Raw genomic sequence first — 16,862 nt, 5'->3', positions numbered from 1 at the left:
AGAAGGTGCAGGAGCATAGAGACAGGCTGCACTGCTTGACGGCTTAAGATAAATATTCATACTTAATACTGGTTCTAGGGTATGAATTTTTAGACTATAATTCTTTAAAATTTATTATAGTTTTAAACTTAATTGGGTGAAAATATTTATTGGTGGAGGAGGGGATGCAATTACCCAATTATCAAAGCTAGAATGAATCCTAGGAGGGACACTAAAACTATCTTTAAGTACTGAGAAGATTTTATTACAGCAACTCTTAAAACAATAGTGAATGTTATGTGTTCTTCAGCCTTTTTTACAATAGGAAGGGAGCACACCATTTTCAAACAGAAAGCAGACTTGTGTTTGAGGAGGAAGATACAAGAAAAGGCTCTGCTCCGTGCCAACAAATAAATCCTCCTTACAAACCCCCACCACCACCAAAAAAAAAAAAAAATTTGCTTTTTCTTTGAACATTAAGAAATGGAGGGGTGGGTGGGGAGGGGAATGCTAGTGAAGCTACAGATAATAAAACGGAGATGTGGGAACTAGCATTAAAAATATGTTGGCATTTTCCCAAATGGGGAGTGCTGACAAGCATAATCCTATTACTCAAATCACATCAGCAATGAGATAAATGAGATAAAAACATGATCTCATGTGACCGGAGTGGCTATTTGTCCACAGACACTCATTGCATTTTATCAATCTGCGCCCCGCCCCAAAATGGGACATAGTAGAAAACAATGTTAAGGAAGCTTTTAAAACACATCATTGAGATTACAGCACCTTTTAAAATAAACAGCACTGAATACCAACACAGGTAAAATGTCATTGTGAGACGGGGTTCCGATATTCAACGGCGTTGCTTTATGGCTTTCCAGTGTGTGATAAAATCTGTTCACCAGATGTACTATATGTCTCTTGTGTAGCATACTCAAGCATCCTGTAGGCCCGAGGCCCATTTATTTCATGTAATTGCCTTTCCTGTGCACACCTTGGGGCACCCTAATTCTCCATTTTATTTCAGGCACTGTACAGGGTACCATCTGGTAGTTCTAAACTCATCCCGTTTTATTGCACTGCTGCAGCGGCTGTATTCAGCCGTTCTGCAGGCTTTCGGTGGAGACAGACTTCTTACTACCAGCTATTTATTTTTGTCTGGAATAAAGTAGCCTTGAACTATCAACATGCAGGATTCACACGTAGATCATCACCAGTCCATACGAGCTAGACAGAGGTTCCCAGGCAACCTGCAGACTCGAAGCCGTTCCGAATTGCTTTACGCACAGCTGTTAACTTACAGAATTGGGATTCTAAATTCTTCGCCTACTTCTGCATGTAATGATATCTTTTTAGTATCTCATTTGTATTATTTCAGTTCAGATGAGCACACAAATAAATGTATTCCATCACATCTGGAAAAGTACCGTAGAGAAATCGCTTACTATACAAAGCTGCACACCTCATTACGAGGTTCGTCACTCATTTCAAACCCAACCTTATCTCTGTCCCTCATCAACACAGCTTTTGTTTTGCTGTTGTTTTCATTAAATTGTTAAGTCATTTTTTCAAAGAAATTTGCAAGATCTTGAAAAGGCGAGTTCGGAAATAATAGACTTGGTAGAAGGAAGATAAATCCCAAAACCAAGCAGCTTTTCTGCAGCAGGCCCCCAGTGAGAGCACCTTCCCTCAGCTTGTGCACAAATTAGCTAGGAAGTAACTCTGCTCTCTCTGAGAATTCATCTTCTGCTTCAGACCCGTCCCCCTGCCAGAACCGATGCACCCACACAGCTGGGCAAGCCACTTTAAGAAAGGGTCCCTGATATGCAAACAACACACACCCAGCCGCATGTTTCCAATGAGTCATTGTTCACCTGCTGGTTCCTGCCTCACCGAATCCCTCTTGCTACATGTGTTATGCATTCTCCCTTCTCCTAGTCACTGTCCAGCAGCTAAGGTCTGTTGGCCTCTGGAATGGCAATGAAAAGACTGCAAGGAGAGGGGGCCAGGCAGGGTGGTAGGACTAGGTGAGTGACGAGCTGGCTTACTAGCCACTGCTGCCTCTTGACATGTGTTATCTCGGCATTGCCCAGGGAGAAGATCACTAGTCTTTGGCCTGAGATACAGAAAGCCTTCCAGCATACAACCTGCTACCTGGTGCCAATACCCTGCATAAATAAACAAATCAATCAGGAGATGCTGGCGTTACTACAGGCACCTCGGCCCTTCGTTATGGCGATGGTGATGGGTGACAACGATTCAGCCACAATTAGGGATGGAAAAATATTTGAGGTGGAAAAGGCTGGATATAGTCCTGTTTGCAGCAGATCCTTTACATGTTTTGCATTCGTGGCAATGACAAATGTAGTTAAATGCACCTGGTTGTAGCTGTCTGCTGTGATCTAAAGCCTGTTTGAATGAAAAGAAAAACTCTCTCTGTTATTTATTGTTGGAAGCGGAGTTTACTTTGCTGTCTTTAACCTCAGCAGAAATCAGAAATGCCAGTTTAACAGCAAGCTGATGAGTTCTAGGAAACAGAGCAAAGAGTCGTTGGCTGGAGTCTTGTAAATCAGTAGGAGAAGACCAGTGACCAAACAGATTCATATTTATTTTGCTGGAGTTTTTCCCCCTTCTTTGACTCTCAGGCAATCTCCTTCTATAAAAATGTTAATGCTGGTCTGAATATGAAGGGTAATTTTTTTCCCCCACAGCTCTGTCAAACAGATCTTCCCAATAATTAAATGTGCATCCTTGGGTTCCAAGAGCAGTCTTGTTGAACAAAGCAACTGCAAATCCAACAAACCTTTGAAGAATGAGGGTGTCAAAGTATAAGCGGATGTTTTAATTTGCACAATGCTGGGATTTTTTGGATACCAAATGTTCCTAAAATAGTTATTGTATCTAGACAGCAAGAGAAAGATACACACAGGAATGACCTATATCTCTCCCAGTTACAGAGACATTGTCTCTTTCAGCAGAAGCAATATGGGACATGCTGTTAAGAAAGCTATGTGTTGATCAGCATCTAATGAGAAGGCATCTCAATTCTCTGATTATAATATATGAGAATAGGGAAGCAAGAGAGCACTGTAAAATTTTAAAGTACACACACATACACATTCTCTGTAAAATCCATAGCTAAATCAAATATGGGATAAAATAAAAGGGCTCATGCTATCACTTGTGTAGATATTAAAGTTTTCTAAAATGACTTAAGAGATGTCTGCTATTTAGAAAAAAAAGGAGGATACATACTTTAGCCATGAAAGTTATAGCATCATGTTATCTAGCTAGTTGAACTTGCATTGCTTTTGAGAGATGTTAGCACACGTTTTTCACAAGTGGATGTATGTAGGAAAGATTTATATTAGACACCAGGAAAAATGTCCTGACTTTCATAAGAGTTGTGAGAAGCCCAAATAGTTTACCCAGGAAGGCTGTGGAATTTACCTTCTGAAGATTTTTAGCTGCAGACAGGAGACCTGTATGTTTGGGTTTATTTCAGAGTCGTTTGAAATGATTAGAATGAGGTCATCAAGAGTCTCCTAGTTCTCCTCTTTGTCATTTGCCTGAGAACAGGCTAGCACAGTGGTCCCCAACCTTTTTGGTACCAGGGATCGATTTCGTGGAAGACAATTTTTCCATGGATGGGGAGGGGGGATGGTTTCAGGATGATTCAAGTGCATTACATTTATTGTGCACTTTATTTCTATTATTATTACATCGTAATATATAATGAAATAATTCTACAACTCACCATAATGCAGGATCAGTGGGAACCCTGAGCTTGTTTTCCTGAAACTAATGACACTGTTGATATGACAGGAGGTGGATACAAAACATGGGGAGCGGTCGTAAATACAAGTGAAGCTTTGCTCCCTGGTCCGCAGCTCACCTCCTGCTGTGTGGCCTGGTTCATAACAGGCCACAGACTGGTACTAGTCCACAGTCCAGAGGTTGGGGGCTGCAAGGCTAGCAGTCTAGCATTTGCCCACCAGGCCAGGCTTCTGTCTGACCTTCTCCTGAATCCATATTCTCCCAAGTCTGAACCCTGTCCTGCCAGAACCTCTTGATCTAAAGGGTTAAGCTAAGGGACCCATGTACTGCTGTTGGTGGGTTAGGGGGAGGGGGAGTGTAAATTGGTGCAATCTCTATGATGAATAATTTCTCAAAATCTACCAAAATTGAAAGCACACATATCCTGTGACCCTGCAATTATATTTCCAGGACTTTATCTCATAGATCTATTCACATATTTCAAAATGACCCAAGAATTAGTGATTTATTGCAGCAATGTTTTTAATAGCAAATAATTGGAAACAACCTTAATATCCATCAAAAGAAGGCTGATTAAATAAGTTATGGCATATCTGCATTAAAAGAAAGAAGCAGCTGTACATGCTCTTGTAAAAAAGGATTTCTAAGACACCCACAAAAAATGAGGTTCAAAATACCATGTATATAATATGCTGTTGTTTGTTTTTAAAAAAAGGAGAAGAAAGACATACTTTTCACAGTATAAGACACAACTTTTGAACTATTACACCTTTTGAATTTGTACTATGTTTAGGTAATACCTGTTAAAATCAAATAAATGACTAAGGGAAAATAATGGAACACTTTTCCAGACCAAAATCCCCAAAATAAAGTAGGGGATTTATTCTGTCTTATCTCAAGTTCTTCCTTGGTTCTGGTCAGGAAGCCACTAGTATAAGATGGCCATCCAGAAGGGCACAGACCTGTTTGACTTTGGTTTTCTTATTCCCTCCCTGCAGCTGTAAATTTCAGAAGAGAGAGAAGAGGAGGAAGGAGGTAGAGTCTAGTGATAAGGCACCAGAACATTTCCCTGCTTCACGAGTTGATGAATTGAGCAGAACTGCTTAAGGCTGCCCAGAGAGTAAACTTCTGCATAGGGCCACGGGGAAAGGCAAGAGGTGCCAATGGCCAAGAGAAGACCAGTTCCACAGAGGAAATGCAGAGCCACTCTCTTCCTGGGCCCCACTAGGCACAAGGTGACAATTTAGCCTGTCCATTGGCATTCTCCTTTATTAAAGTGAATGTCAAAAAGTCCTGGTAGAGATGTAACTCAGCGATGTTAATTCTGAAAACTCTCATCTAGAACTCTCTGAAAATCATTTGAAAACATAGTTGTGGAATCATTTGAAGAATCAAGCATGTAAGTTTAACACTGCTGTTGGATGCAGTAGTTGGAATATGGGGCTCAACAGATACGGGTCTACATGTGAGAGATGAGAGACTCGGCAAGTGCTTAACCTCTCTGTGACCCAGTTTCATGATGAGGGATATGCCTCATTGAATTATTGTGAGGGTTCATTGTTACAGTTTACTCAAGAGTCCACCACGGCACCAAGTGCATAGGTGGCATGCAAGGAACAGTGGCAGCGGTATTCTCTGCTAAAATACTTGCCACCTCAGCTCAGCCACTTTGATTGCACGCCAGAGGGCTTCTTGACTAGGAAGAGGCCCCCTGTGGGGTCATAAAACCCTCATCCCATTGCTGGTACAAGGCAGGTAAATTAGAGATACTTTCACCTAATTTTAAAAGTCAAGACATCAGTCTACAAAACAGCAGGATCACTAGGAAGGCAAATGTTTAACGCCTTGGATAGTATATTCTTTCCCCCCAAAATAGCCTGCTTAAAAGAGGGGAGAGTTAAGATTCTAAGCTCTTACTCCTGAGATTTTTATTTAAAGAATCCCCCATCTTTACTCGCAGCTGAGAGGCTGAAGATTAAAAATTAGCCACTGTACAGTAGCTGAGCAGTAACAATTTTTCATAAAGGTTTTTAGTACACATTTGGGATTATAATTTCAATATTATGCAAATGTATTTTATGGATCCGTAATACAGAATGTGTACTGGCGTTAATGTGCATTAGCGGGCGAGCACAAAAAGGCTCCAAATGAGCCATTTTGGTGTGTGCTTTCAACATGTATTATGAATAATAAGTAAAATTTTCTGGTTTAGAGCAAATAATATAAAATCTGAATTCTTCTTGATGTACATCAGTGACACTGCCCTACGCAACTCCCACGGAATTTTTCCATTGGACACAAGGTAAAACTGGCTCTTAACCAATATATTCCTGTTTATGGTTTCTCTTCTTGAATGAGATGTGAAAGTAAAATGAATAAATTTAATATGAAAAGAGAGTAGTTTCCCCCTGTTGCTCAAAATAAGGCATTAACCAGATGAGTGCATTAGAAAGGGTGTGACTCCTTAGAAGTCAAGATTGTGGCCAAGGCTACTTCTAATTTTAGAGGATCCGAGTCCTAAAAATTGAAGAAGCATCTAAACAGAATTACAGAACTTGCAGCATATTTTCAATTAATAAAAGTAACAAATTTAATGCTTTTAACATAAAATATTTAATACAAGATAATTGTGTTATTCCAAAGATATTTCAATGATGTGTAAATAATCTTCCTTCATATAGTGTGCTGCAAGCCTTATGATCCAATATGGGAACCCAGGGTGACATTTGTCCGATGTGTATTTTCTTTCTTATCAGTGTGTTTTTATGATTACGGATTAGAAAAAAAAATGCTCAAAAACTAATTTGAGGGTTTTCCTAAATGCAGAGGACTGAGCCAAATGATGTTTCTGGTTTCTCTGTGATGGAGCCTTTTTATTAATATTTCCACATTCCAATTTTGTTTGATAGCAAAGAAAGTAAGATCAAGAGATGTCATGTACTAAAGCTGGTAGCTGGTTATTTTAGGAGTTATCCAAACTTTCCATTTGCATTGATTTAGTTAGGAATTTAGGGTATGTCGATTCTGTTTCTTGAATGCCTGTTTCACACCTGCGCCATTCGTTGGCTGTTTGGAGGAAGACAGGATTGCACTGCCCAGTGAGTTTGGACTAGGCATTCAGTCGAGTAAGAATAATGTAAAAATTTCCCTCAAACAGGCACTCTTAACTGAATATATTTTAAAATGCCAGAGATGCATGACTTATCTTCAAAATGATACTAAAAATATTCATGCTTTGAGTTCTCTCTGTGTTAAGTGTTTTATATGCATTATGTCAATTGACCTATAAAGCAATCTTACAAAGTAGGTTTTATAATCCCTATGAAATGGCTGAAGAATCTGGAGTTTAAAAAGATTAAGTAATTTGTACAAAATCACACAGTTATACAGGTCTGTCTAATTTTGCAACCCAAATTCTTGACCACTATTTACCCCGGGTCCAGTATTAATATAGTGGACAATAGTCTTGGCTTCATTTATCATGTAAGTTACAGGAATGGTGTCTGGTCCTTCTATCCAACATGGGCACTACAATTAATACTTAAGGCCAATCCAATTTCAACCAGTCATTGCATCACTACTTGTCTGTTCTGCTGTAGCTGGCTACTGCTTTCCATTTTCCCTGAAATTTTTTCATTCTAGATGGAAGTCTGTGGAAGGAAAGATGGATATAGTGAGAGGGTCTATCCCAGAACTCAATATATATGTGAGGAATAAACAAATAAGATTTTTAAATTCTCCAATTCAAATCCAACAAAAAGTCTTTGACTACCTGACTAAGTTTCTGTTCTTGGGTCCTTAAAATTTCAAAAAGACCTAAATTAAAGCTTATTAGTAGCATAGCAATGCTTCCAAATATTAATTTACGATCAATATTGGAAGGAACTGAGTAGTATATTGTGTCCTAATTTGAAAACAAGCTATTTTCTATATGTAGGTAAGACTCGTACTCTAAATATATCTTCCAGTATATCTTCCCAGTAATTGAAATATGAGATACTAAATAACAGAACCTGAAGTACAGTGGAGCAGGTCTGAGAGAGCAAGTAGCACATTGTCTTGAAATAATATTCCCAGCACCATCTGCTGAGCCTTCTCTACGCACTTGGCCCTTTGCATGATATCACTTAATCTTCACGGCACCCTGTAAGGTAAATATTATCATCTCCTTTTTACAGATGAGGAAATCGAAGCTTAGGTAAAGTAAACTGTCCAAGGTCACCATAGTTAATAAGTAGTTGAATGAGGATTTAATTCCAGGTCTGCTTGATTTCAAAGTGAGTAAGTGAGTGAGAGTGAGAGAAACACAGAGAAGATTATGATTTTTAAATAATGAATCTCATTTTTCTGAAAGCCTATAGCGAGTCTTACATTTCTTCTGGCTCTTATCATACTCTGCTGTCATTTCTGGTTTTCTTATACAACCCCTACTTAATTATAAGCTATTCTATTTGAGAGAATGGACCATGTGCAAACTATTTTTGTGTTCTTCATGGATCTTGTTCAGTGCCTGGGACAAGGTAGGTATTTAAGAGATATTTCACTTATTCTTTGTATATTTACCAGGTGTTTACTCTGTGGTCAAGCCCCGTAAAGAAGACAAGTCATGCCTTCAAGGAGCTTCCAGCCCAGTGGGGAAGATGATTAAAGAATGAGTGCTCTACTAAGTGAAGCATCACAAGAATGGAAAACAAGCACCCAATGTACTCACCATCAAACTGGTATTAACTGATCAACACTTATGTGCACATACAGTAGTAACATTCATCGGGTGTCGGGCAGGTGGAAGGGGTAGGAGGGGATGGGTATATTCACACCTAATGGGTGTGGTGTGCACCGTCTAGGAGATGGACACACTTGAAGCTCTGACTCGGGCGGGGCAAAGGCAATATATGTAACCTAAACATTTGTACCCCTGTAATATGCTGAAATAAAAATAAATAAATAAATATCAATTAATAAAGAATGGGGAAAAAAAAGAGTGCTCTCAACAGGGGGTGGCAGTGCCTGGCGGAAAGTAGGGATAGCCAAGTCCAGCTTTGGAAAGGGGCTGCCCACTAGTTTGTGGGCTCAGCAAGGGCTTCCCAGGGGAGACGCCATCTGAAATCGTTCCTGACGCATCAGGAAGAGCCAAGCAAAGAGAGTGGGGAGGGGATCACAAAGGGAGGGGAAACAGGCATATGCAAAGGCCCTGAAAGTAGAGCTAAGCACATGGCCTGTTCCAAGGATTACAAGTCACCCAGAGCTTCTCATTCACCTGTAAGGTGAGCCAGCTACTGTGGGGAGAGGAGGGCAAGGGAAAAGGAGACCAGCAGGAGAGGTGGTAGCAAGGCATCCAGTGTGAAATTCACTGTGTACACCACGCTAAAGTGTTTGTATTCTATCCTGATCCTTCTGGGGAAGGTGTTTGGCAGGGGAGAGGCAAGACAAGACATATATTTGAGAAAGATGATTAGCTAAATTGTGGAGAACAGACAGGAAGTGGGTGTGTCTTGTGTCAGGGAGCAGGAAAGAAAACCAGGAAGCAATCACTAAAGCCAGTGAGAGGGAGGGCCTTGCCATCTGCAGAGGAGAAGGCTGTTTTCTATATACTGGTGACCCTTGAACAACTTGAGTTTGAACTTCATGGCTCCACTTCTACGTGGAATTTTTTCAATGAAATTTATACCAACTGCACCTGTCTCTCCTGCCTCCCCTCCACCTCTTCCACCTCTGCCACCCCTGAAACAGCAAGATCACCCCTCCTTTTCCTCCTTCTCCTCAGCCTATTCAACATGAAGACGATGAGGATTAAGACCTGATGATCCACTTCCACTTAATAAATAGTAAATATATTTTCCCTTCCTTATGATCTTCTTAATAACATTTTCTTTTCTCTAGCTTGCTCTATTATAAGAATACAGTATATAATACATGTAACATACAAAATATATGTTAATCCACTGTGTTATGGGTAAGCCTTCTGGTTAACAATAAGCTATTAGTGGTTAAATCTGGGGGAAGTCAAAAGTTACATGCAAATTTTCGACTGCATGGGGGTTGGCTTTCCTAACCCCTGCATTGTTCGAAGATCAACTGTAATTTGGACTGCCACACAAATATTTTATGATCATTTTTAGAGCACCTCCCCCAAATCAGTTTTCTTTCATCATTAACTTGTGGGAGCCCCATATACTAAAATACTAAAGGAATCTTCACTTTGAATGACCTTGTGTTTAGAAACCCAATGTAGTTCTCGGAACTTTAATTAGAGCTGTGTTGAGACACTTTTTATCTTAACAATCTCTCTGTGAGTAGAGGTAACAGTATAACAAGAATTGATATAAACAACCTAAGAGGAATACCTCAGACAGAAATATTATTTTTGCTGATGCACATTCTTTATTTTGAAAAATCATGAAGGTCTCCATTAGGAAATCATTCTTCCTTGGCATTGTGTTGCATGCTCAACAAATAGAAGGTAAATATGCTAAAATTGGTGTCTTTTTCATGAAAACCACATAACTGTAAAGCTCTTTGTTTTCACCCAACTGCCGAAAACATTTGTGTAAGCAATTTCAGTAAACATTTGGAGAATTGGAAGTGCTCTCTCCTACACATATGGTTCTTTATGAAGAGGTGATTTTTATCTATGTTCTACTCAATTGAATATTTATAAGTCTGTTTGGCCTCAAAGGTACCTGATCTCCCCCCAAAATACAATTGGCCTGTAAAGCTAAAGTGAGATTTATTCAGTTACCCTTTAAGAACTTTGCAAGCTATTTTCATTTTCTCCCTATGAATTTGTTCCCAGTACCAACCTAAATTTGTCTAATTTGCTGTGTTATTGCAATTAGTCAATTCTCCCTTAGTTACACAAATAATAGCCTTATAAGTTTGAGGCTGTAAATCATTCATCCATTAAAAATGCCATTTCCTTGTACTGCAAATTCGATTCATTTAGAAGAGAAAAACCATGGCATGGAACAGAATTATGCAATGTCATGGACACATTAACATTTGGATCAAAATTTTACATTGTGTCAGCCAGTAAACAGTATAAATGGTTCAGATTTGCAATAAATAATTGTCTATTAATACTCTGGCATGCTGTAGCAAATTACAGTCTCACTTCGGTAAGCACAGCTGTAGGTAGGCACCAGGGCCGAGGGAAGCAAGTGCCGCGATTGGTTTGAGTGGAAAGAGCCTGTTATGCAGGGAAGCAGGGCTGCGGACTAAATGCCGATGTTTGCAAACGCAGGAGGAGGACGCAGTGGGCTTTCACTGTAGTGGAACATTACACACCAGGATGCAGCCAGGAAACATAGATGCTGAACCCAGTGAGGGCATCTTCACAGTCACTGACTGTGAAAGGGACAGTGAAATATTCTATTAACTAGAGAAGTACTCGTGATGATAGCACCGACCTCTGTGGCCCAGGATCTAGGAAACAGGCTTATGGCTGGAGCAGCCACCATATCGGGTGTTGATTATGGACCAAGGGACCACCAGAAACTCAAGCTCTCCCCAGGGTCTGCCTTATGTGTGGCGTGAGTTAGGCCCTTCTTCCCTCTTTCCCTGCCAGAATCATTCTCACTAGCCAATTGAAGAACCTAAAATTAATACCATTTTCGCTGTTTGGCTTAAGGCTTTTAAACCCTGTTAAAATGCAAACGAGATGTGTGGGAAGGTTGATAAGTAGATACATTAGCATTCATTAACATCTTGGCATGCAGCAGGTTATCAACTTAGCCAAAATTAAGGCACTAAGTGGGATGAGTTGGAACTCAGGACAGGTAACTGTGAGGTGGGTGAGGGAAAAGGAAGTGTTGCTGAGAAGACATCGTGAGGGCCCTGGGCACTACGGGGTGCAGGGGCATCGGAAAGGGTTTGGGAAATGAATCACCCTAGTGACTAACATCTGTATAGTGTATCTGCAAGGGCAGGTACTCCGATTATATCCCCATTTCTCAGGCAAGAAAACTGAGGCCCAGAGATGTTAAGGAACCTGTTCATCAAGTTTACCCAGCCAGTGTGACAATTTAAACTGAAGAATTGGGTATATCTAAAAGCTAATTTATCTTAGTTCAGGATTTAGCCTAAGGTTGTCTAGAAATAATGGAGCTTACTTATCTTAAAGCCATGTTGTTCGATTAATTGATATCGTAATACTTGGCAAATGCCACAGTTTTATGGAATTCACTGTTATAAAAACTCCAGACTCAATTTAAAACACTAAATTTATTCTTTTATTCTTACTACTATCCTATTCTGTGTTGCTTAGCTCAAACACACAAAAAAATCCTCTATTGACCTCAAAATTGAGCATTCATATAATCTACATTTATACATTTAAAATACATAGAAGATACGACTATACTTTCAGGAATAATTTCTATAGTTCATTAAAATATACAGAAGACTTAAGGCAGCCTTATAAATCATATTTTAACAAGAATATTGATACCTGAAAAGCTAGGTATCTAAAACACTATGATTTTTTTCTTTCTTGAATTTAGATAATATTTTCATCAACACTATGAAAAAAATGCCCTATTAAGTATAGGGCATTGTCCTAGATTTTAGATGATTGCCTAATTTTGCTTCTTATGTCTGTTGAAAGCCAAGTTTAATTTGGAGATATTTCTCGAGAAGGGAGAGCAGCTGTGACTGATTTATTTAAATACCTCATAACACTCAAAAATAGTTTTTCTAATTCACCGGAGAATTATTAAATCCTTGTGGCTGTAGACTCTCATAAGCAGTATTAGGTTCTCCCTCATGCTTGGACAATTGCTGTGGGCTCATAATTTGTGTGTTTGCCAACAATACCTACTTTTTCTTGTACACCACTAGACTAGTCCTCACAAAAATCCTTTTTCAGTACATCATTGTCTTGTCCCAAACTGTCAGTGGCTCTTCACGTCCTTCCAAGTACATTCTGCATTGCCTCTACCCTCTGGGTGCTGATTACCATTTAATACGTGTTTCCCACAGCTTCCCTGTGCAAACCCTGCATGCCTGGCACACTCCCTCATCCCATCCTTTCCTCCCCTCCCTAGTCCTTTGGCCTCCACTGTCTTTACCATTGTTTCCATTTCCCTTCCACACATTCCCCACATCTTCTTTGAAATCTTTTATTATTATTATTATTATTATCCTAGCCCCTTTCTCTCTAAAATTCAAGATGTGATTAAAACAGAATCATAAATAGTTAGAACCGGCAGGGCAGGACTGGGGTCATTTGTCATTTTTTAATATAGCTTCTCTCAGTCTTTATTTAGTGGACTTGTGCTGGATTAGGAGTGAGAAGATCTGACTCTACATTTTCTTGACAAGGGAGCTCTTGGAGACTCATCTGTACAATGAAGACACCTGGCCTACCCACCTCACGAGGCTGTTTTGAAGATCGCATGTAATAACGGATAATAAAGTAATTCATAAATTCTAAAGTACTAAGTGATGTCCCCATACACAGCACAGTCCCTCCCCAACATCTGGCTGAAAGGTATATTTCCCTATATTTAGGAGAATTAGACAGATTGTTTATTTTATTCACTTCAGATGGCTTTCTGGGTTTGGAAATTTCTTCCACCTCTTTCTACCGTATTGGAACAGGCAAGATTTCTGGGATCATCAGGTTCTACCCAGTGTATGGAGATATGACCTAAACCATTAGCTGTTTATCTCCATAGAAAGTGGTCAAGAAGTCTTTGTTGAAAAAATGAATAAATATTAATTTCTTATCTTTCAATGAGAATGTGATAACTTTTGGTTATTGATGTATACATGCCAATCAAATCTTCTCATGCAATTTCAACCACATCCCCCAACACAACTTTCTGCTATGCTAATTGCTCCAAACATCTAAATACCAGAATAGGTATGAAGCCACTGACCATTATTTTTTGCATTTACTTGCTGAATATAGGCTTTAGACAGGCTTAAAAATACAATCTGTCTACTAAAGAGGTCCATCAGTCCTCAACGTGTCCTCACCTTTTAGCGTTGAAACAATAATCATGATTTGCTTCATTTGTGCCCTACACAGCAATGAGATGAGCTAATTGCATATCTGCTATGAAATAATGTGTTATTACATGGATAACTACATATTAACTCCATTGGAAACACTAGTAATTACACAATATGTTACATTAATGCACCCGTGTTATCTTCTGATTGCCATATCATTAATTCAAGTGACCTCTATAAATCTGTTTCCCAGTATCATTTCTTTACTCTAGACCTCTCCATAACACTTTAGAGACTGTTAGAAAAACAATCAAACCATGCAGTTAAAACTATTAAAAAATATGAGAATATGAAATGTGATCCTATTGCATGTTTGTTGGTTTTTTATCACTTTCCTTTGCTTGACATACATAATCAAATTTAGAACTTCATTTCATTCTCTTATGTGCAAAAGTAGAACTATTTTCACTTAGTGGAGAGTTGCAGCAAGGTGGGATTTTTAAAAAAATTCAGAAACCTGTCTGGTTCACAAACAGAATTGCAGCTTAAAAGGACCTAAGTTCACTCTAAAAAATGTCAATCGAGTTTTCACAACACTGACACACATAACAATGGAAAGTTCGAATTTGCTGCTAAAACCTGAGTTGACTCCCAGTCAGTTTGCACCTGGTTACATCACACTTGACTTTTTTACAGTTTATCTAGTCCTGACCTTTCCCTCTCCTTACAAGCCCCCATTCAACCAGAGCAACTCCAGCCCAGGAAACGAAAACCCCATCAGCATTTTCATAGTTAATGAGAGGGCTACAAAACAGAAAATAACAGCAGGAATCTGAAGCCAGTGCTTTTATTGGACTAACTAACGATATAAATAAAATGGTCCCTGACTGAGCTTCAGAGAATCACTGTCTCTTTATCAGGCCATAGAAAACAGATCCAGGAGGGCAATAAATACGGCACATAACAGAGTGGAATTAAATGATTAGGCCTGAATTAACACCCTGTTTCTGAGCCTCACTTAGTGTTCCATGGCCCCAATGAAACACTGCAATTCACAAACGCTCAAGGCCCATTTAATTTTTATTTCAAGCTAGTTCTGAAGAAGGGATTACCTATAACTCCCCCCTATTCCATTGTATAACTCAGTGAAGGAAAAACACCAATGCTGTCTAGATAGCTGTTAGGAAAATAGACTGATACTATAGGAATTGCAGAGTCTATTCAGAATTCTGTCTCTAAGAAGTCACATTCATTAAAAGAAAGCAAATCCCTGTCTCTTTGAAAGTGACAAGGCTGCCCTCAATGAGAAAATAATGAATTAATTAGATAAACTTGATTATTTTCCATGTTATTGACAACAAAACTCAGCAACTGTTAGCCTAAATTTTTTACTTTTTGAACTGTGGCTTCAGCATGCCAAAGATCCTAATTAAGTCTTAACTGGAAAATGGAAGTTAATAGCACCTTTGAGGATAATATATGGAGGTCTCATTCCCCATTATACCATATACTATATGATAGGGTGGGTTAGTTTAACTTAAACCCTGTTCGAGTGAAGTTAATACTGTTCTACACCTTCCCATTTACAAAATGGCTCTAGAACAAGAAATCCAAGGATGGCATTAGAGAAAGTCTCCACTGTACTGGTGAAGTACTTAGAGATTGCAGAGGAAATATGCAGTCAGAAGAAGCTGAGTCATTAATCCACTTTGTGTATCTGTGACTTGAAAGAATATGAGATGGAGATAGATCTATAAAGCAAGGTCCTCAAGAGTCAGGAGAGAAGGGAGCTCACAGCTTTGCTGTATGCTGTGTTTTTTTCTATCATTTAATCCTCACAACGTCCTACAAAATAGCATGATCATTCCCATTTACAAATAAGGAAACTGAGGCTAAAGAGTAGTGTAATAATTGCCCAAGTTCACACAGAAAGTGATAAGGCTGAGATTCAAATCCAGATCTAGGTGATTCCAAAGCTAGACTTTTCCATCAATACTATGGTATCAACCGCTTAGGACTCCTGGCCCCACCAGAGCGTTTACTTAGAAACTTCTGCAATAACCAAAGAAACCAGCCATCATGTAGAAGAGGGATGAGGCTAATTCAGATAGTCTCAAAGGGTAGGGAAAAAAAAACCAAAGGTCTTTGGCTCTAGATGAGAATATCTCTTACGAAGTCCCAGGAGATCCAGATGTTCAATGAATCGAGGAGCTCTTCTCTGGAATTAGATTAACCTGCTTGTCCAAGACTTCTTCAGAGTGTGAACAATGGTGTAAATGCAGTCCAGAATCCATCATCACCCTGGAGGAGCACCAGGAGCCCTGACTGGAATAGAGCAGGGAGAATTCTTCTACAGTCTCAAGATTATGAGGTTTGACCACATCCAAGTTTTCCCTAACAGCTAAGTATAGCATGTAGTTGTGCACATGACAGGAAGGGATACTTAATAGATTGAACCTTCTCCCCCTCAGTACTTCTGGACAATGAAATTACTGTAATTCTAGCTCAAATTTATGCTTATGTACCTTCAATGCAACACACACTAACACATACATAATTCTCTCATAAAGCAATCTTACTTAAAAGGCTTGGGCACTGAAGACTACATCGTGGAGAAATTAAACAATAATGAAATCTTTTAAAAAAAGATAATCACTAGAAAGTTTCCTGGTGACAGATTCATGTTAGCATAAGAGTGCTGAACAGTGTCTATCTGTTGAATTATGATTAGGCACTCAATAGGCAAGAAAGTGTCTAATTTCATCTTGGGATGGGGAACCGATGGCCTTCTGATTTCAAGATTCTTCTTTTTTAAGCACCAAACGAAGCAAGAATGGCTTCATTTTTCTCTTCCGCACCCCTTTTAATAAAAGGATTTGTTCTGCAAAATTTGGACTCAAGGCTGCATTTAAGGACCTAGAAGACCACATTTTACCTTAAGGCCACAAGTCCCCCACCCCTGCAAGAAGAGGTCTTTGTTTACCAAAAAGGAATATTAAAATGATTTAAGTAAATTTAATTTGAATTACTAATTTTTTGTTCCTTGCCCAGCAGTTCTTTGGCAAAGGTCTAGATTATAGTGATTGCTCTTGGTTATGGTTTTGAACGGTAACAAGAGGCCCCTGATATCCTCTGGCCAAGATTTAGAC

The sequence above is a fragment of the Propithecus coquereli genome, unplaced genomic scaffold (genome assembly GCF_000956105.1).
Source record: "Propithecus coquereli isolate 6110/MARCELLA unplaced genomic scaffold, Pcoq_1.0 Scaffold34, whole genome shotgun sequence".
NCBI lineage: Eukaryota > Metazoa > Chordata > Mammalia > Primates > Indriidae > Propithecus > Propithecus coquereli.
This window is presented reverse-complemented; position numbering follows the sequence as displayed.